The sequence below is a fragment of the Aythya ferina genome, assembly GCF_964211825.1.
Source record: "Aythya ferina genome assembly, chromosome: 2".
In the NCBI taxonomy this organism is placed as follows: domain Eukaryota; kingdom Metazoa; phylum Chordata; class Aves; order Anseriformes; family Anatidae; genus Aythya; species Aythya ferina.
The window spans coordinates 93,015,777-93,038,261 of record NC_140297.1 but is presented as its reverse complement, the minus strand read 5'-3'; the positions used below and the strand labels follow the sequence as shown (position 1 = coordinate 93,038,261).

Here is a 22,485-nt window from a genome sequence, read left to right as displayed (position 1 = left end):
AAAGAATCATAATAGTCCACAGACCATGCAAGCTCCACTGTTTCATGCATATCTCAACATCCTTCTCTTTCCAGCTGCAAATAGGCTTGAGAGGAATGAGATCCAAGGAGTCGATTTGGGCATCATACCTAAATTTCAAGGACAATTCTGCACTATTAAAAAGAAAAAGTAGCTCTACACACATTTCCATATGTTTCCCAGTCAGGAATCTGCTAAATATCGTAGTGTATTTATGTCTTAGCAAGGATGCACAATCAAACCTACTTCACTGTTTTTCTCAAATCAGAGCATCTGTTATGTACCAAGAGAGATGTCCTAAAAACCTACATAATGCTAGATTTTGTTTTTATGTTAAGTAGCAAAGTATTCTCTATTTATGTGCATCAGCATGTTAGGGTTTTTTTTGTATATACAAAAACTGAACATTCATCTATTAAACATTGCCAGTAATCAAATCCTATACTTCTCATGTTAGCATACAAGATTTGTGAATATTTTAAGGCATTAATTTTAGCACAATTCTGTTGCCACCACTCTTGGTTACAGACACAATCTATACTTCAAGACCACCAGTTCTCAACAAAAAGCAGAATCTGAAACATGAAAGATATCTTTCAAAAATTTATTGTTCAAATCTCAGGATTCTCCTGACTCCCCTTATAGATGTTTTCTTACTTCCAAATCTTCTCATCTCACAGAGCCCATATCGTGTTATACGTGACCAGTCTGTATAGGTATTTAGAGAAAAACATGTAATAGGAAAGGCAAGTTTACAATAACATTACATAACTAAAATAAGCATTCAACAGAATCAAGTTTGATCAATGACCAAGGTTAAGGCAGTAACAGGCACTAGTCATTCAGTTTCATAAAACTAAAATGAAAGATTTGTTGCTCTCTGAAAAAGAAGAGATGAAGAAGGCTGTTTTATAGTGCAGATGTGCATACTGACTCATCTTCATATCTGCACAGATGCGCAGGTGCTCTGAACAGACTCTTCAGCCTGAAACTGTATATAAATGTTTATTTATCCATGGGCAAAACATCTATCACTGCGCATGGGCATCATGCTCTAACAGGAACTTGTGCCCTTTCCATGGCCAGTGCAGTGCTCTGCAGCTCATGCAAAGCTGAGCTACAGACACTGGGTTGGTATTCTGGAAGTCTGGAAAGCACCTGTGGCCACTCAGCAACAAAGCTTCTTGAATCCCTTTTGAATATAGCTGAAAGCATCTTCCAACTCATAGAAGGGGAAGGAAAAAAGGAAAAACAACAACAACAAAAAAAAACAAACACAATCTGAAAGCACAGATATTAGGATTGTTATGTATAATTTAGAAAAGGTCGCAATTAAGAACTGCTGACATTCCCTAGATGAAACTCAAAACAGAGGTCACCAATAAAAAGCATTAGAGAATAAAAATTAATCTGATGCCTTGGAAACGATACCTTCTGAGCATTGATAACCTCTTTTAATTAAAGTTTCTCTTCAAGTCTTTAAACAAATACCACTGAATGAAGACGTATTAAACTTCCTGAGGGGCAGCGTTGGGGAACAGACACATCGCAATCTAAATGTTAAACAAATCTTGGCATGAAATAGAAATAAGACTTCCTAAATTATGTATATCTTACCCCACTTCTTCTGTCTATATGACAATAAAATGGTTTACCTTTCATATCAGTTGCTGCTGCTGGCGTTAATGAAATTTTGTAGGAACTTTTTAGTAAACAAAAAAAACAGGTACCCAGCTATTCTTTAAGCTACGTGTATGGCTAAGGGTACACTAAAAGGTCTCAGTCATCAAACAAAGTGAAAAATGAGCACAAAAAAGATAAATTAATCACACAATTATGACTTATAGGAGACATTTCTCAGGTTGGAGATGTTTATTTTTTAAAATGTTGCTATTTCTAGCAATCTTTTCCCTGACTTTTTGCTCCTTATGCATGTTATTTTTCTTCTAACATTTTTATTCTCTCCTGAAAGTTTAATAAAAAATACCTTAACAAAACAGCTTTTCCTCACCTCAAGCAAAGCTTAAAACAAGGTTTATTTATGCTTGTATTTAGTGGACATCTGTAGTAGTTCGCTTATTGTCTGTCTTTAAAAAGCAGGAACCAGGACCTGATCAGAGGTATCTTCTCAGAATCCCTCATTCAGGTTGCAGATCCAATTCCTCCTCAGAGAATAGAAACTATCCTCTATTTTTTTTTCTCCACCAATGCACAAGTGCAAAAGGAAAAAATAAAGAACCTCCCAAACGGGGAATACGGATAAAGCTAGAACTAAACTAAGTGGAGAACTCAGACCCTATAAAGACTTCAAGTTTCTGCCCCCTCTATATCTCCAAAGAGAGAAATGTAACTGTGGCTAAACAGAACCAGCTTAGGAGTTTCAGAGAAGAGAGGTTATAACTTATAAAAACAAAATAAAAGCATTACCATGTAATTTCATTTGAAAGAACTATTACTTGAAAAAATTAAGAAAGGTGTTAAAAACAAATAAAACATTTTAATTTGGAAGCCTTCACATTTCTCCTGAAATTAGTTTCCCACAGTGACTGTGCTCCCTATTCATACCCACCCTCTGTCTCAGTTCTGAGCCCTGGTCCAGTTCTTCCCTCCCTCTCATGCATGGCCCTGTTCTCTTCTCTTTTATCCCCATGACAATTCAGTGATAACAGATTAAGCGCCATCCCTTGTATAAGGATCTTCACATAATGGTTCAACCTTTTCCAAAACAAGTAGATCTGAACTTAGAGAACACCAAGAAAAGAAAGAAAAGGCAATGGGGATAACTGTCCCTCTCCCTCTACCTAACCTCCACCTTGAAGAGTCAGACAGACACAAAGGTATGTGACCACCTTATATGGCATTTATATTGTCTTATTCTACAAAGGGAAGTATCGGTGGATACCAAAATTCACATTTCTCACATGGTACAAAGTCTCACTTAACTGTGGATAATTGTGTTGAAGATATTTCACCTCTGTAAATATTTAGCAAAACCTGAAAATGCTCTTACAAAATTAGTAGCACAGCATGAACCAGGAACATTTCACAGAATTTCTGATTAGAGCACCTTCATTCCTGTAAGGGGTTTCTCTGCCCAGGGCTGGTGCAACAGAAAAGAAACAGGTTGGACTTAACTATGAATGAACAACAAATATGATTTAGTGGCTGCCACCGAAATGATTTTTAGTGGTGTGATAGTGGAAACATTTCTGCTGGATTTCAGACTTCTCCCCCAAGAGTTTTGGTAATTAGCTTGCTGAGACATGCCATGCTGCATTGCACGGCTGCAGTTGTCTTGTACTCTGTCGACACAATTCATTCCCAGCTCTGCCACTAGGTATTTTCATCCGCTTGCTCTAACAGGGGTAAGTAGCTTTATCCATATGTCAGCTAGGTTCACTTTTATAGCATGACTTGCAATGCTTCCATGGAAGAAAAAGCTGGAAATTTGTGCACAGTTAGAAAAGTTTTAATAGCAATACATTATAGTAAGCTTATTAAATAGAAGCCTGTGACTGAAGACAATTGCACAGCTTCTGTTGTCTATGTAATTAACAGTACTGTATACTGGGACTTGCTTGAAATAGATTTAAGATTTTAAATATTTACAAAGCATTCCCTCTTTACTTACCTGCCCAGACCTCATCAGTTGTTATTGCTATTCTTTATTACTTGTTAAGCGCCTTCCCTGTGCTTGGTGCCTTTAGCATCCTTGCTAGCAGACTGAAGGAAGCATTTGAGCTGTAAGGAGTGTAGTGGGCTTTCTTTATTTGGGCTATCAAACAGAGAGCCTCTCCCCTGCCCATCCCCTCAGCACAGCTCTTGCTGCTTAATAACAGGAAAGCAGGACCTTCCTAAACCCTTATCCAGACTCATGTTCCTGTAAGGGATAGGGGACCACGTTGTGCAGAGTCCTCGCCATCAACAGGGCAGCAGATGGGGACATGGCTCCCCTCTGATTCTGGCAGGGGGCAGCCCTGCTGCACTTTCCTTGCAAGCACGACCTGGTAGGTGCAGGCTTGCCAGATGTTAAAAACAGACACATGGGCAGCTCCAGAGGTCTGTTTGCTGAGTTTACCGATCAAAAGTCTTAACTGCATGTTTTCAAAAGCTTTCTGATCTCTATGCCATTTTTCCCAACATGTAAGAAATCATTTCCAATCCAATAATTAGTCATCTTGTAGAATTTATATGAAAAGAAAAGAGGGGTTTGAGACTTCCATAAAACCAGGTGTCCAGTCCAAGGCTGAAGAACCAAAGACTTAATTTCCCTAAACCAAACAATAAAGCATCAATAAAGCTTTTAGGTTTGAAGCAAGCGGCACTTTTAGAACTATTGAAAAGGTGTGATTTTTACGATGTATTTGCAAAATACATTTAAATTATTAACAACCCTTTATTCTTAAAACTGTTCTGTTCAATGCCATAGAAGCTTTATTTATCCCAGTAGGAGTAGGAGACTCCATCAGCAAATACTGCAGGAACAGGGAGCACTACACTCTTTTGTGGACAGTGCCGATTGGGAAAGCAGATTTGGTGGCAGTGCAGAGCCTTTGGTAAAGGAGCCAGTGGTGAACATTGAAGCAGGCAGTAGTGGAGGATTGCTGTAGGAAGAAGGATATTTACTTCCTTGACATAAGTTTACTTAGAGCTTACTGTAGGTATTGCACCTATGGATACAAACCAGTCCAAAAATGGTTCAAATAACCCACAGAAGAGGGGGAAAAAAAACAAAAACAAAAATTAATCTCAGCATTCTTGCAGCTGCTATTTTTGTTCATTGTTCTTTGTGAGGCCCCTAATTCTTGAGGCACTAATTGAAGGGGGAAAAAAATGTCAAAAAGCTAATCACTCCAAACAGATGGGTGTCATAATAATTTAACTAGTACTTAAAGTATTCATTCTCTGACAGTCTGTCAGACACAACTACAAGATACACACCTGATTGCAATAGACTGAAAAATGCAAACCTGAAATTTTATTTTGACACAAGCAATTCCCTAGGTTTTTCAGTTTCTCAGCACAACAGAAAGGGAAATAATCCTGTATTACATCTTCATCAGTTGATTAAGCTGTTTTGTCACAACCTGGATACATCTGTGATGTTGTTCTTTTTCGTTACACATTAACCAAAAAAGCAGCAACAAAAAAATAAACACAGGAGGGACAGACTCTCTCTTTCTCCCTCCACACTTCTACTCATCCAGAGTACTCATTTTAAGGTTCCTCCAAAGACTATATTTGTTTCTGCTTCTGCTCCCCTTGGCAATGCTTATCTCCTTTCTCTGTATACACCTCACCTTGGCTTCAAAAAAAGCCTTCAGCTTACAGTCTACTCTGTACTCCCTGGTCATGAAGCAGAGCTTGCTCTCCTTCCTTCCTTGCCTCTTCCCCCTGCAACAATTTCCTTGGAAAAAAGCTGTCTTCAAACTGCTGCTATTTATTAGGGCTACCAGACCTGCCTCTTTGCTTTGTGGCCAGAGGAGACAGCATACAGCATCTCTGAGTAGTCATGAGAGAAGATGCCAAGAGTCTCTCCTGTCTGCCAAATTGTATCTTAGAGACTTCTCTGAGCCCCAGGCATAAAACAGAAGACATATTTCTTGTAGGTCTGAAGGGACAATAGGCTGGGTAATAAGAGTATAACTCAATGCATTTGCCACAAGCCTTATAAAAATAGCTGCAAACACCTGACTTCTGTGAATGCTTTCCTGAGATCCGCTACTTGCAAATGTCTTTTCAAATAGTGTTTTGTGCGTATGATTTCTTCTTCTTAAAAAAAAAAAAAAAAAAAAAGAACACAGTTGTAGGTCTTTTACATAAATTCCATGGAATAGATATTATTGATACCTGGCTATTGGTCTGTGACCCCAAGGTCCTCCTGAATGCCCTTGAGCAAACAATCCCACTCAAAGGCATGACTTTATGGCCTTTTCACCTCAAATACCAGAGGACATACAGGGTTCTCCACGAAATCTTCAGCATATTGCATACACAACAATAAAGTTTGACTACATCCAACTGAAGTGTTTACAAAGCATGTCCTATATCTACACATCTTATTTTTATTAATTTCTTTCTACAGTTTAACAACTAAATAATAATTCAGCTTCAAAAAAAGTTTGACATGTTTCTCTGAAAAGGACTGACACTAATAATTATGACAACTGTCCCACTGGTCCCTATGCATACTTGCTGCTCTTACTGTATGTACTACCACTTTTGTCATCAGGGCACCCTAAATCTCTCATGTTTTTTCAGTGCAGTTAGTTCAATAAAAACATCTCTGAGCAGGTATCATCTCAGACCAGCCAGTGCAAAAGCAGCTCTTGCAAGGTTCTGCTTCCTCTGAAGTGTCAAAAGACACTCACAGGTCTCAGTCGTTACAGACGTTTAAGTTATCTTAAGAGCACAACTACGGTCAAAGACCAGTGTAGCCATCTGGCTTTCTTTATCTATAATCTCAAAAAAAGATACATGTCCATTCATACCAATCCTCCCATCTCCATATACCCATTATTCACAGAATCACACAGAATCACAGAATTTTCTAGGTTGGAAGAGACCTCAAGTGATGTAGAACCTCCGTGAGCCGTAAATTCTCCCAGTCTTGGCTTCACATATAATACAGATTCCAGCAATTCTTCCTCTCATTTTCCAGCACTGGAACAAACCATAGCGCTATGGTTTGTATACTTCTCTGTTCATGAACATCACAGTAAGACAATGGAATCTCCCTTAAAAAGGCAACAAAAACACTGGAGGTCTGTTTCTGACATACTGCATAAATTAAACTGTAAGCATCTCCATATTTGAAGACAATATATGTAGAACATAGCAACAACGTGTGAAACAAAACAATATAGCTGGCCAAGTGCTAACCTTGTTAGCATTAATGCTAGCAATATATCAGGAAACATTCAAAGGCAGCTTGCTGCTGCTGAAGTGTCACTTTTCTATTGTGGCAAGGATCAATAAATGCTCCAAACCACTTGATAGCCACGCAGAACAGATTATCATGGAAGTTAGTTTCACTTGAAGGAAGACCACAGAAGATTAATTCATGCTGGGGACTCACGTACTTCCAAGTTTTGGAACAAAAACCTGAACATAAAATAAAAAGTAGAAAAGCACTCTCCTTCAACAGAAAATAGAAATTTCATTGAGTTAGAGGAACTTCATATTTGACTTGCAGCTAATGCTAGCTCCCTGAGAGCAAGCAGGTGCTTAAATTAAATTTGTTGCAGCACCATATTAATACAGCAACAGCAATACCAATATCTAAACTATTTTGGCAATTCCCATAGACCTTCACTATGACATCTCTAATCGGCTAATTAGCAAGAAACATGCAACGTATCCTGCTGGATTCTCAGAAGAACTACATGCAGAGCTAGAACACAATTGGTCAGATCAGAAAATATCACTGTCTTTTAACTGACTTTTTAGAGTTTATTTCTTCTTTTACGGCTCATATTCCAAACAACAACAAAACATTTTTTTATTATTATTTTAAAGCCTACAGCGTCTGACCATGTGAATTAAAGTAAAAAAAATCAAGCAAAAAAAAAAAACTTTAACTAGAACTAATTTGGGAGGAAAGCCTCATTTCAAAATGTTATTTCAACTTTTTAATCCCTGTATCAAGTAAAGAATTTAGGTAAATGATTGGACAACTTATAAAAATCTTAAAGGTTGACCCGTGTCAATCTTTCTGTTTGTAATCATCATCAGTTTAGTGACATATAGAGAAAGAAAGATGATTTCTGCCTTGAAACGTTGGCAATCTTAGAGCTACAAAAATTTGTAATAATGTGTTGTTTCCCCCGCCCCTCAGTAAGAACACCAGAACATCAGTGACACTCACATAGGTACCTAAAGCTACTATTTCAGATATTAAGTTAAGCAGACGTGCTAAATATACATTCTTCACTTTTGGTAGATTCAGTGGAGAGAGAACTAATTCTTTACAGGTAGCCTTCCAGTTTCCAGCTGAGTTTCACCAATATTCAGCTCATGCTGCATAACATTCTTCCATCTTTTGGGTCAGCAGTGATATTTAGCAACTGCCCCTGTTTAAGGGAAGAGAATCACTGGCTACTTCCAACTTTAAGGGAAACAAATGACTACTTTCCCATTCCAACAAAGGGTAGGGAACACTTACAAAGTTTTCAAACATTTAAAACATTGGAAACTGAGGGGGTGCAATTCCATTACTATTACCTTGTGACAATCCAGAGTGAATAAAATATGACTGCATTAGTAAATACAAAATTTCTGCTAGCAGTTCTACAACATAAAAAAACAAAAACAAAAAAAACACATACAATGAAAATGATACCTCTAGTACAACCATATAGAGGCAGACATCATCTTCTATAATACTGTGGTTTGACCATGCTTTTAACTTATTAATAATTCTTACTCTAAGGGAGAGTCATTTGAAAGAACCCAAAATATCCATTAGAAGAATATGAACACGGTATCTGTTAGCCATCAGGCCAGAGCACACAAAATTTAAATGCATAGAAGCGTCTAACACTTGTAAACCAAATAGATGCTTCCTTCTAAGTTTTCACCTATTCCTTAATTATTTAAAACAAAAATAATAGGAAGTGAGGAAAAATGGATGAAAGAAAAAGGTGACTTTTCCTTCCTCCCCTTCTCCATTGGCAAACTATTTTGAATGTGTGTACATATTCCTGCCTTTCAGAAGATAATTTTGGCTTCTCGTGCTTCCTGGGTCAGTTACACGCACTAGAATAGTTTACCAGGTTTTTCTCTTTATAATGGAAGGATCAACGGTACCAAAAATTTCCACAAGAACTCGAATGCTTCAGAAATTGTTAATCTATATTCAAAAAGGGTAGAAACTGTAAATGAAAAAATGTACAGAGAGGTCTAGTTCTCTGAGTGTGTAAATACGCCCTAGTTCCAATCTCTTTCCCAGCTGTGACATTTCTCTTTCACTGGCAAAGAAACACTAAACGTTTCTATGTTAAGAAAAAATTTGTTACCTTCTGGGGAAAAAGTTTCCTTTACTTTAACATTTGGCCAACAGCCTTCAGTTTTGGAAAAATATATGGTATTGTATATAGAGTACTTCTCCCTCTTGGGTAGTATTTTAGCACAGCTCTAGCTTTAAGTATTTAAGCAATGTAGGTATCATACTGTTTTGTGTATGTTTTCTCAGTAGTTATCAAACCCAAATTTTCACAGGAAGAGACAGTTGTAAAGTATACACACAGAAGACAGTAAGCGCAAGAAAGAGTCCAGCATACTTTAGCATGTGTTCTGCAGTTTCTCTAAACTCTTGCACATATTGCAGATCAATACAACCATTTACCTGCTATAAAGCTGATACTGTCCATTAATATAATAGTGCCACAGCTAAGTAAGATCTTTCCCTCCTTGTTCTCCTACCAGCTTGCCCCTACCCAAGGGGCTTGAACAATAGGACCTATTGCCTTTGGCAGTTAGGAAAACTGAATTTCACATGAAAATCATCACTGTGTCACTAAATAAATAAAACCCAGGATCTCTTCAAGCCCTTCAGAGTCCTTCAAGAGTAGCTGGGGGCTACTTCCCCTGTACAGGCACAGAAATCATTGTGGATTATACTGTCTCTTGAAGAGCTCTCCCATACCTTCCATCCCAGACCTGGTAATGATACCACTCCAGCTCTCAGCCTACAAGATAAAAAGCTTCTCCAGGTTTTCATAACAGCAGGACTGCCTGGCAGCTCTGAAATTCAGCCCCACATTGAACAACCTCCTCACTGTAAAGAACACCCCAGATTCAAAAGCTTACATTACTGCACATTCTCAGTCATAGGTCTTACAAAACTCTCTCAATATCAAGCTATTTTGTCCTCTCACCTGAGTCTCATGTCCATTCTCCTTGAAAATATTGGTCCTCAAAACATCCCAAGACCAAATGCCTCAGAAGTGGTAGTCATCCATACTATATTATTAATGACATTAATGAGGAGACAGAACCTTTATAACAGCATATCTGAACACATGCAAAGTGATCTTCCTGGAAAATATAGATGTCATACTCATAAGACTACTTGCTTCTTTGACCAAAACAGGTTTGGTAGGAAAACTAAGAAAGGAGAGCTTTGACTCAAACTTCATATTCCAGATGAGACCCATTAGGGCTTACAATGTAGGAAAGGACATAGAAATTACATGGTAACAAAATTGGTTGTAAACTGGGACTTTGAGATGGAAGTCTCTTCAAAAATACCATGTAACTTCCCTTCCACAAAACAAGTGAAGATAAAGGTAACAGGCACGTTAGTGTAATTAACAGCTAGGAACTTAAAAAGCAGACAGATCAGAAGCCAAGCACAACTCAGTCATGTTTGTTCACAGTACGGCTTGAGGAAACTACTCAAACTTTAAACTTTGTTTAAAACTACCAAAGAATTCCTCAAATAGTGGGTTATTTGCTTGTAAAAGAATACATGAGTTCACTGAAGATTAAAGAAAAGAAATTCATGACTAGTTGAAGAGTTAATATTAGTCTTTCCAATTCAGTTAAAAAAGGGTCAGATTTCTTTAAAGACCCAATGCTATGAAAGAACATCAAGCATATCATTATAAGCACCCCTCCACATGTCTGTTATATGAGATAAAGTTAAGATTCCTGAGACAAAGTTATATTTTCCTTCAAATTCAAACCATCTTCTAACCTCCACCTCTATACAGGATTCTTTTACATGTATATTGCAAGCACAGGAAATCCTACAACAGAAAATTAATTATTCCATGAACTGCATTGGCCATGTCCCCAACAACCTTTTAACTTCTAAACACTTGGCCTGTCAAAGTACTTGAAGAGACACCATATATCTTCTCCAACAGGAAAATGGACATTTTCTAGTAGTTTTGAAAAACCTTAAGTGTCAATGCAACTTTTGCATTAATACAAACTTCCTTATCATTGAAAATATTGGTCAGGCTTCGTGCATTCACCCTCAGCAAAATGCAAACATTTTGTTGTGTTCTGGTTCTTCAGAGAAAAATTAAAGTTTGCCATTGATGTTTACAAACAGCAGATGGAAGTTATAGGGACACGTTTAGATACATGGTATGTATCAGTGTCTCTTACAACAACTTAATGATCTATTAATATTTAATGTCTTGAGACAATTTTCCAGCATGATTTGCTTTTTAATAGCTTATATTTGCAAACAGTACTTTAAACATTAAACTGCCTCATGCACATATTCTATTCCTTTGCCTTTTCCTATAGAACAAACATATTCTTTATTGGCTACAGCATGCAATTAAACCCATACCTATAGCTAATCAGGCAGTTGTGGCGGTTCCCTAAATGAATCCTTATTTGTAAACTACTCTTCAGTAATTTTAGCTGTGCATACAAATGAGCTGATTATACTCACTTTGGCCACACTGCATTCTCTAAAACAAAGGTGTAGAGTACATGCTTACACTTTATCCATCACACTGTACATATCATGATTGCTTTTCCAATCTTGACATAAATGGGTAACATCCTACATTGCTGCAGTATTTAACAAGTGACAAAATGTGTCACAAAATTGAACCCACAATGGGCATCAACCTATTTGCAAATGAGTAAAAGTTCTGCCATTTATGTGATATTTCCTGTGCAGGATCAGACCTCAAACGACTTCAGTGGGTGCAGGGCTTGCCATTGTTTCATCTTTTCATGTTGATCTTTGGAGGCAAGGAAACAAATCTCAAGTATATGACAGCCATATATCCCCCTATGCAATCCCCAAGAAATATATGTTTTTCTAAAAATGTGTGTTTATTATTTTCCCCGAATTCCAGGACACCATATGTCTAATAGTCTCCTTCATGTTAGAATCAGGGTAACTCCATGGACTGCAGTGGATATAGTCAGAACACAAATACAGATTCATGTACAGATTCATGTATGGAAAACTCATCAGGATCTCATGAATTGCTTAAATAAGAATAGAGATAATATTTGCTGGTATGCAACATGCTTCTTAGACTACAGAAATGGTGCTGCAATCCTGTTTTTCCTGAAGGCATACCACTGCTGAGGTCGCATGTCACAGCTGAAAAGCTTAAGGTATTCCTTTCATTTCACTTGGAGGCATGCTCTGAAACGCTGCAACCCTAACTGCAAAATACCATCATAGATCCCATACATTGATCAAGCATATAGTGTTGCAGGACTATTTACAATTGCAACAGTCACGAAAAGGCTAAGAACCCAGCAGAGGGAAAATATCCATGTGTCTATACTTTTTAGGTCACACATATGGTGGATTAACTGTGTTTGACATATGAACTTTCAACACAGGGTTGCTTATTTCACACTTGCAGTTATGTTAAGCACACTTGTTTCTTATGCCCAGTAAAGAATTGTTTAAAAATCCTCTTCCTGATTAAGCAGCCAAGTTGAGACACACAGGAAACCAGAGAGCTTACACAGAAAACTTCGTATCGAGAGTGCTCGGGTTAAACATGGGTCATGTATAAGCTAAGTACAGAGACAAAGAACAACAACTGCAAAGCCAGATCTCTCTGTAGAGGCACATAGAAAATCCTAAACTTGGCAGAAGTCAGTGACAAAACTCCATCAGCGATGCTTTAGATGTGTTTGTGCAATGCCTAGGCTTATGTATCCACAGCACCCAACAGACAATGCTGTACTGTTATGAATAAATCTTGGCAAAAATCTCCACAAAAGACAGTGTTTATTCTATTCTGTTACCCTAGATAAAAAAAAAAAAAAAAAAAAAGTTGACTAACTCAGACTATTAATAATAACAACAACAATACAGATACACCAACAGCACAAGACAGCCATAACAGGAGATGAAGTAGGCCTGATTCATTTCAGAGCTAGCAACACCACACCCCAGCTAGTGCTCCTGGGAAACATTTAATTAATTCACAACCTTAGAGATAACAAAGCTGGTTAGTCACATAGACCCCATCTCCTTTGTACAGCTCTTAATTTCACAAGTTTCCTGCTTCCTGTGAGAGAACCATGTGCTGGGTTTCTGCCAGCACCACTTTCACAGGTGCGTAGGTGTTGCTGTACCCAATTCCTCTCTAGGCAGGAGCAGGGGAGAGAAGGTAGCAAGGTGAGAATAGCATCAGGCCTTGGGGATTGGGATTGCTGCAAGGAATTACATAGGCAAGAAATCATACCTCAGATATATAACTCAAATCTGAACTTGGTAGTACAGCATGCCCTCTCCTGCAGTCTAAACCAGAAGGAGCCAAAACCCTTTCATATCCCTGCTCTTGAAGGGACCACTTACAAAGCCAGGATGAAAAAGATATTTTCTTGTTTGCTCCCATGACATTCAATTTAGAGTGGGAACACCTGCCAGCTTGACCTGTCCCACCTACAGATGCCCCATCCTCAAAAGTGGCTAGCCAGCTGGCAGGCAACCACTGGAAGAAATGCTAAAGCTTTGAGAAGTGAAAAAATCTCAGGCAAAGGCAGAGAAAAGCTAGGAAGGAAAGCAAAAGAAAAAAAAGAGTAAGACAGACCGAAAGCTTAAATATGTGGGAAACATCATTTTTATTTTATTTTTGTTTGTAATCAGACAGTGTAGGTGCTGCAAGTGCCACACGGATAATTGCTATGTGAAAAGTGGGTTAAATCCTACAATCCCTCAGATATGTTCACAGCTAGACATATGAAACTGAACTTTTTTGCAGAAAGTTCACTTTCCTTTAATACCACCAAGCAATGATTATTTATACAGTATATAAAAGCTTCAGAAAACATGCACCCTCCCTTCACAGAAAATCTTTGGATAAAAACACTGACAGATCTACAGATCAAGCAGCAACCTGCATTCTCAAATGAAAAAAATTCCTGCAGCCTACAATGAAAACCACTTCAGTGTCATTGATTGTGTTCAGATGAAGCACATCTCATAGAAGAATTCCTGACCCTCAGGATTTCCACCCTTCAGAAGCAACAAGCCAAGTGAAAGACAGTGGCGTGCAAACCCTTGGATAGTAGGCATACACAGCTGATTGTCAACTCTCTTCAAAAGTGACACCAGAGAAAAGCTGCTGAGACTTTAAAGTAGTGCATATTTACAGATTTCAACAAGTCCCCTACATAACATAATTAAGAATCCTACTCTATTAGAGAGGAAACTTCCCATCATCCAGCAGGAGCAGCCCTGAGAAACAGCATGCATCACCAGTACTTATAAAGACAAACACACGCTCCTTTAGCCATCGGAAAAAATCAAACACTTTATAATCCAAGTCAACTTTCATCTAAGCCATTCTTAAGCATGTTATATTGAATTTAACCTTTAAATCTCTACTGTCTTCAAGTACTTTCAGAGAAAAAGGAAATCCACAGATAACCAAAGTAATAATATTGTTACGCTAATTAACAGATACATACCGATACTTGTTTCTATAATGGTGGAAATTATTTATAAAGGAATCTTGGGGAGACTACACATGCTCATTTTCAAGCTTCGGAAACATTCATGAGAAGAAGGTCAAAAACATCTCAACTGCCTTTTTTTTTTTTTTTTTTTTTTTTTAAATGTCTTATATAAGTAAAGTTTTTTTAAAAAAAAAAAAAAAAAAACATTTCTTCTCAGAACGAGCAGTCCGGCATTGGAATGGGTTGCCCAGGGAGGTGGTGGCGTCACCATCCCTGGGGATGTTCAAGGAAAGGTTGGACCCGATGCTTAGGGACATGGTTTAGTGGGTGATATTGGTGCTAGGGGGATGGTTGAACCAGATGGTGTTGGAGGTCTTTTCCAATCTTGATGATTCTATGATTCTACTGCTGTTTAACTTCATAATCTGTGCTACAACAAAAAAATTATGAAGAGGTTAGGTTTAGGAATACAAAAACCCATAGACACTATTATTTGGAAAAGTAATTGAAGACATTGTGAACTAATAAACAAATAAAAACAGAAAAAAAAACAAAGGGTGGTCTTTTTATGGAGGGAAGAGAGGGACCTGTGCTGCTCACTGTCAGCATGCCCAGATCTGAAGAATTAAGAGCGTTGGCCACTGAGGCTGACAGGGAAAGGTGAGCTGCCAGAAAGTTAATCACACACTTTCACAATTAAGCACCACAGAGAAGCAGGCTGATAGACCCACAGAAGATCCTTCATTGTACTGCACTGTGGGACCTAGTGCACCACTCAAGATGTCAAGCCATGTCATTTGAGTGTGTGTGAAATATTTTTTGCTTTTTTATGTTTATGTTTTCCTCCTGCTTAGATACCAGCATTCAGAATACAGATGTGGGAAATGGTACACATATTCCAAATTATCTACCTTATTGAGGAAAAAAAAAAAAAAAAGAAATATGGCTTCCATAACCTGTAGGTGAAACCTTCTGTTGGAAAGTTTTCATCTTGCAAAATACTTAGAGGAGAACAGAGAAAGGAGTATAGAACCTATAATACTTTATAGCTTAAGTGTTAGGCTGGTTTCCTGGGCAGTAAGAGACCAAAAATTTATTCAGAAAGAAATGAAAATGTCAACTGAATGTGATTACTAACCTTTCAGACTCCCCGCCCCCCCCCCCCCCCCCCCCCAGATAATTCAACAAAACTTAAGTTACTTATATAAGACTATTGCATTTTAAAATTAAAAAATATATATTCTGATAGGAAAACTGAACATTCACATAAAAATTGCAAGCTCCCTTCTTCTGTTTCCAAAGTAGTTATTTTCAAGATAACTGTGTAAGTTTATGAAATAGGATTTTAATATTTTGTTATAAAAGATGTTTTGCCAGTAATTTCCAGCTGGTCCTAACCCTAATCTTTAACTACAATACAATATGTAAAAAAAATAATAATATAAGCCCCCACTGATGGGTAAATAACATGTGAATACAATGATGATTTCTCAGTCTAGATTTACATCTGGATATGACTAACTAGGGCAGAGAGGAATGAATTTAGGAAGCTTTAGACTTAATAACATAAAGGAAAAGAAAAAAGAGCCATGCTCTCCCATAAATTTTAAGTATCCCAAATCTGATTTCTTTACATGAGCTCCAGATTAGATTATAAATGTCTTCAGTTTCTTACAAACAAAATTGTACTTGAATTCTATTGCCTTTTTTGGTCAAAGAAATCCTCATGTCCTCCTTACCACAGTAAAAGTGCATACTACAAAGCATAATGATAAATTGAATGAAAAATATAGAGATCTTCCTGTACGATGGAAAAGGTATATAAAGTAAATATTGTCAGTACAACAGTTAGAAATTAGTTGGGGTAGCCATCTAAAGAGGTTGTTACTAGAAACATGAAAGATTACCAATATAATGTTTCCCTGTGATCTGGCTTTGTCAATAAATGGTGCTGTCCAAGTAGAAAAAGACTGTAAGGCTGGGCAACTAGTAATAATACAGAAATTCTTTTTTTTTTTTTTTTTTAATTTTTCCACGTCTCATAATTGATGTTTAATACTTTATATATTTAGCAATAGTTTGTGTTCTACATTATTAAAAGTTCATTTTGAAAAATAGAAAGAGCCTTATCTATGACTTCAGCACTGCACAACAGCTGAAAATAAATTAGCAGTTTATATCTGGAGATAAAGAAACACCAATGAGATTCTTCCGATAAACTCATTAACTACAATCTAAAAGCAAACAACAACAACAACAACAAACCTAATCAGCTATTTAGATGGATTTCTTTTGCTTTTCTCAGAAACATGGCTAGTGGCCAGCAGCAGTGACAGGACCCCGAACCAAGCAGACCACAAAGCTGGTCTAATATGGTCATTCATAAACCCCTCACAGTGATTAGGTTTTATCTAAGATTTTTACCTTCATCCTCACTCAAACATCTGGCTTTAGCAGATTACTGCAAACAAGAGTTTTTGACAATATTTTACACAATTTACCCTTTGTCACCTACAAATCTCTTATATCACAAAGAAAAAATATGTTTAGCTTTAAATATATAATTGGATACTGAAATTATCACTTCATATGAAATATTTAATAGCTGCTACAGAGCGACCATGATAAGTACTGTGTTCAATCTTAAATGCAAAATTTACAAACAGAAGTCATTATTCTGTTTGCCTTTTCAAGTTTGTAAGTCAGAAACTCCAGCAAGTTCAACAGCTTCACAGTGATATAAAAATTAGGTGACATTCTGACAACGTATCTGGTATAGCTAACTGTATTTCAATTGTGAATAATTATTCTACCTATGCTTATAATGATTATAATATTAATGCGTTCCTCCTCAAAACATGTGTTTCCTTTTCAGTCAGATTGTAGATTGTACCTAAAACTCCCATTTAGCATCTGTTGCAATAAGATGCACAAGAACAAGCTCTTCAGTTGTATGGTCTGTATCAGTGAGAGCCACCAAAGCTATGAAGTTAAGTATTTGGGAATATACTGAAGCCTCATGTTAAATTCCGCAGCACCCAAAACCACAAGCTATAGTTTCATGCAATCTGGAAGCAAATAGTTGGTACAATCTACTAAGTTTTCAATATGAACCCATTTCACAAAGCCTCCATAAAATTACAGCTGGATATTCTGGATCAAAACTGCATTGTTTATTATAATTTGGATTTCTGGATTGAGAAAAAACAGAGGCTAAAAGTGGACTTTCTTCAACCGTTATTTTCTTCTGCCAGCAGAAAGAAGAGAAGCCTTTATCTTGGGTGATTTAGATCCTTCTTCTTTGTCCAGTGCCAGGGCTGCAGTAGATGATAGGGTCAGCTTTCTGGAAGCTCCAGGGCAGCTTTGATTCATCCTGCCATAGGTAAATCTAGCATAGACCAGAAAATTATAGTCTCTTCCCATCTACAAGAGATTCTACATGAAATCAGCCTCTCCTTGCTAACCCAGCACTAGAGAGACATGCAACTGTGTCTCAGAGGTGCTGGCTGTCGCAAAGGCCCTTCAGAGCTCTCCGAACCCACCCTCCAGCCATTTCTAATCTCTGCAACAGGAACAGTCTGGCACTAAGAAAGATGAGGAGCCACTAAGCACAAAATCACTTTGCACAAAACACCTCTCCTTAATCTGTTTTGAGCACTTGATCTGGTCCACAGACTATTTCTGCTCATCCTTCCTTATTTTTTCAGTGCGTATCAGCCTGTGACATGAAGTATGTGCTTTGTTCTTACACACATGCAAAGTCTGTAATTCAGCAGTGCATTTATACCAAATAATCAATATGTATTCAGTCACCTAAGCAGTGTGCCCGAATATATCCTTCTAATTATGCACCAGACTTCAATTCTGTGCCATTCTGACACAACACTGACAGCATAATCCTCTCCACAGCAGCATATGGTGTAATCACAGATCCTGAAAATACCAAGTGCAGGCAATACCTAAGCAGATGTTTAAAAGTGTACTTTGCATAACAAGCGTGCAAGTGATCCAAAAATAAAAGACTACACATTCCACAAGTCTAGAACTATATATTACTGAAGCTTTGATTAAATGTTTCATACAATCCCACACTACAAGGAGTGTCTGGAGTCATTCATCTGTCTTTCCTAACAAGGGTAAATATTTCTTCATTGTTCATAAAAGCAGCACTGTATGAATAATTGATTTCTTAAACAATTGGTACAATGTCCAATTTCACATAATTAAATTTCCCTTTCTCAAGGCATAGTATCAACGTACCACCAGTACATAAAAGATATTCTGATTTCTAAAAGGGAAATGAGAGTAAGAGGAGAGTAAGACCAAAACTCAACTGGCATTATAACTTCAAAAAATGTAGTGAACTATGTTATTCTCCATCACTAGGCCAAAAACACACATGGTTTATAAACCCTCACCCAGCTCTAATCACAAGCGCATGTTATTGTATGTTGGAGCCCATACACAAATTATGTGAAATAGAGGCAAACAAAAATTTTCTCAGCTAAATCCTATCCCAACTGGAGTCAGTGGCAAGACTCCCATGGACTTCAAAGGCAACAGGATTTGGCATGGGTTAAGCATCCCAAATGGCATTCAAACAACAGATGGACATCCGCTGTAGTTCAAAGGCACAAGACATAGCTTGTGCCTTACTTAAGTTAAAATCTTATCCCAGCTTATACAACCGTGGAAAGACCACAATGTTTAAAGCAGAACAGGCAACTGAGAGCGCCTTGCACAAGCCACCATCCATCCACACAAAGACTGCAGAGACAGTCAGCTTACTATGATGAAGAAGAAAAAGGGCAAAAGGTTGGCTATATGTGGGCAGAAACAGCCCATGCTTGACAGAGACCCAGTCAGCTGGAGCAGATGCCTGGGAGAAGAGATGTACCCCTCCACCCCAGGAGCATGCAGTTAAACACATGTTTTGGTTCACTGCGGTCATGAACTTATGCTCAGCATTACGCCCACACTACAGAGACATGCACAGGATTACATCAAGTTCTTGCTCAGCCTTGGTTTATCTGTGAACTGAAGACCTGCCCCACTCTACAGAAATATACCGAGGCTCTACATATTAATAACAAATTTGATGAACAAGCAAGTTCACTTCTGACTAAAATGAGTAATTCAGAAATAAAGAGGCCATTTCTTACAGCTCTCATTTAATCCCTGGCACCTCTCCAATGTATTCCATCTTGCTAGGTTTCCTACACACTCCAAAAATATTGTTTATGGATTTGTTTTCTCCATTCTCCAAAATGTACTTTTATATAATCATGTCTGTTCAAGACAGAAATCTTTGGATGTTACCTGCCCCACAGGAAGCAATATGGTGTTTCTAGGAACTCTTTACCGATTTCATCCTGAAATCATGAAATTCCCTACCAAACGGGTAGAGTTCTAAAGCCTTAAGAGGAGGCTAAAATAAAAGCACTCAGCTGAGACAAATACTGGCACGCCAAAGGACCCAGGAAAGATCTGGAAAAATATATTTACATCAAATATAGCCAACTTACCACCATGCAGGGCAGAGCATCCAGGCACCGGACTGCACAGACTCCAGGCACAGAGGCATCTGTGCTGGCTCCAGGCAGAGCCAAACTTGAATTCAGTGCCTGAATAGCTACGCTCACATGGCAAGTGTCCAACTGGCTCAGGTAAGTATTAGCTCACTGACATCTCCCATCTCCACTAGACATTTACTGTGCATCTTTCTAATGTGATTTGCATATGGTTTGTATTATCTGTGTTTTTCACGCCATTCAGTGCCTTTGTCTTTCCCTGCTCTCTCTCTTGCTACCGCCAATAACCAAGCATGCCTTGCGTAAATGGAGTGGCATTCGCAGAGTGGTGGGGGTAGGATGAAGAGTAAAGAAGCTCTGCAACGTCTCCATGAAACAAAAATACTTCGCCAAGATTGAGAGAACTATTCAGTAAGCATAATATGAATTTCAAGCTGTTCTTTACCCTGATATTCACACCAGATTTGCAGTGTACTCTTTTGAAAGTCTGTTCTCATATTCCTGATGTGTGGAAGCTAGTTAGAAGATACTCCAGACTTCCACGGAGAAGCCCAAGCTGCTTCCAAGTTGCCATTCAGCATCTTGCTGAATAAATAAATAAATAAATAAATAAATAAATAAATTTTCCTTTTGTTCCGGGTATCTCTGACTGAGAAATGACTTTGCTTTACAAGTGTCTATTACACATTCTCTCTGAGCATGAGCAGTTTGAACCAAAGCATTCTAAAAACAAGAAAGTTATTAAAGGCTCTTTGGCAAATTGACAGGTTCTATGCAAGCAGCCCTGACAGCAAAACATTTCACCAGCAGTTTGACAATTACACTTTTGAACTGAGAGCTAATTCAAATTTTCATTCACAAATAGTTACTCTAGGCATTTTCCAAAAAGTAAATTGAAGATGAGTGTTAGAGGTTTATCACACAATAATTTTCATGCCATTTTAGGTAAAGTATGTTTTAGACAAGCTGTCTGATGAGGTCTCTTTTAGGATATTAGGATATAATGAAATCATAGTTACCCTAATGTTCATGCCCTTGTGCTCACCATAACACAGATCTAAACCACCTTTTGCTATCATCTCAGGTGGATCCACCCTGGCAAACAAATTACAGATGTGTTACAGCAGCTTAAGACTTATAACATTGGTTGGTGGTGACAAAAAGGGAGTGAGAGCTTTCACACTTCCCACATAATTCTCCAGTGCTGCCCCTGCAAAGAAAGTTGAATGTAAGGCTGTGTAGACAGCATATTTCTTGACTTGGCCATTCAACAAAACCAAACATGGACACACAAAGCCACACAATGCTTTTGTTTGTATTTGGATCAAATGAAATTTTCTACCAAATCCAAGGCCATATATACAGTTTTGAGCATTTAGAAAGAAATGAAATACATACAAAAAGTAGAAAGCATTGGCTGCTCCCTTTTATTCAATATCCTATCACACAGAACACTATTTCAGTCCAAAGGAAGCTAAACCTCATTATATCCCAGGAGAACAGCTCGTTTCTGGCTTATCAGTTTTTTTGGGGGGTAGTATAAAACATAATACTGCATTTCTAATTTCTCCATTGTATGTGCATTGGAGCAGTTGTGTGAATACAAGTCTTCAGCCTCTCAGGTCATACAGGTATGTGATGTATTGCTTGATAACTTTGTTAGCATTGCATGACAGAGATGAAGAACAGGTGAGATCTGAAGCTCAGAATATCCCATCCTGCCAGTAGAAGAGGTCAGAAGAGAGGTCTTGCAGGCAAAAGAGATATCAGCTAATGTCTTCTATGTCTCAGAAGAAAATATTCACATCATCTTAATGTTGGTTGTGAAAGTAAAACCAACCAACAGAACACAAATTTTCAGGGTTACCCTTAGAATTTTTCTGAGCCAAAACTATGAGATCAATTCATTTCAAAGTTGCAAGTAATACACAGAGATCATTCACCAAATATTCTTTCTCCTGAATTTATTTTGCATCTATCTAGATAAATAAGCAATCTTTCTTCTATCCTCCATTCTTCACAGTATCTACATAATAGACAGAGTTTTGTAGTTCAACTTACCATGATATTATTTTAAAATAAATCTTGAAGTTCAAAGGTGAAGGTGGGAAATTACAGATCTACCAACTCCACATCTTCATTATATTTTTTAATGTTCATTCTGAGAAAGCAAATGAAACTGGAAAGAGATTTGCAAGAGTGGAGGCATTAGCAAGTAGCTATGAAAATGGATTTTACATTGAGAATGGAAGTTTGATACCAGGGTTTCTTCAGAGGGACTAAAGAAGCAACTTATAGAGAAAGCTGAGCAATTTCCATAAGTTAGCTGGCCAAGTTGTAAGGCACAGAGCAGAGTAAAGGTTAGCCTTTAATGGCTTTACTGTACTTCTCCTATGTTCACTTCCTATTCTGTCCTCAGGAAATGATTATTTCAGTGTTAAACCTTCCACACTTCTACCCGTCCTCTTTTACACTGCAGCTGGGAAAAAAAAATAAAAAAAAATCTCAGTCCCAGAGGACCAGCTATACTTGC

The 22,485-nt window shown here is 37.8% G+C and overlaps 1 protein-coding gene across 16 annotated transcripts in view; it reads right to left on the bottom strand.

The window, feature by feature from the left end:
* The window catches only part of LOC311433109 (poly(rC)-binding protein 3-like), a 511,482-nt gene that overhangs the window by 358,251 nt on the left and 130,746 nt on the right, over positions 1-22,485 (bottom strand). The window contains exon 1 of one of the 16 annotated variants that reach the window (XM_084511812.1): positions 19,947-19,996. The exons of the other annotated variants lie outside the window; for them this stretch is intronic. The gene's annotated coding sequence lies outside the window, so the exon portion shown is untranslated. Of the gene's footprint in view, positions 1-19,946; positions 19,997-22,485 lie in introns of those variants that run through there. 16 annotated transcript variants of the gene reach the window in all.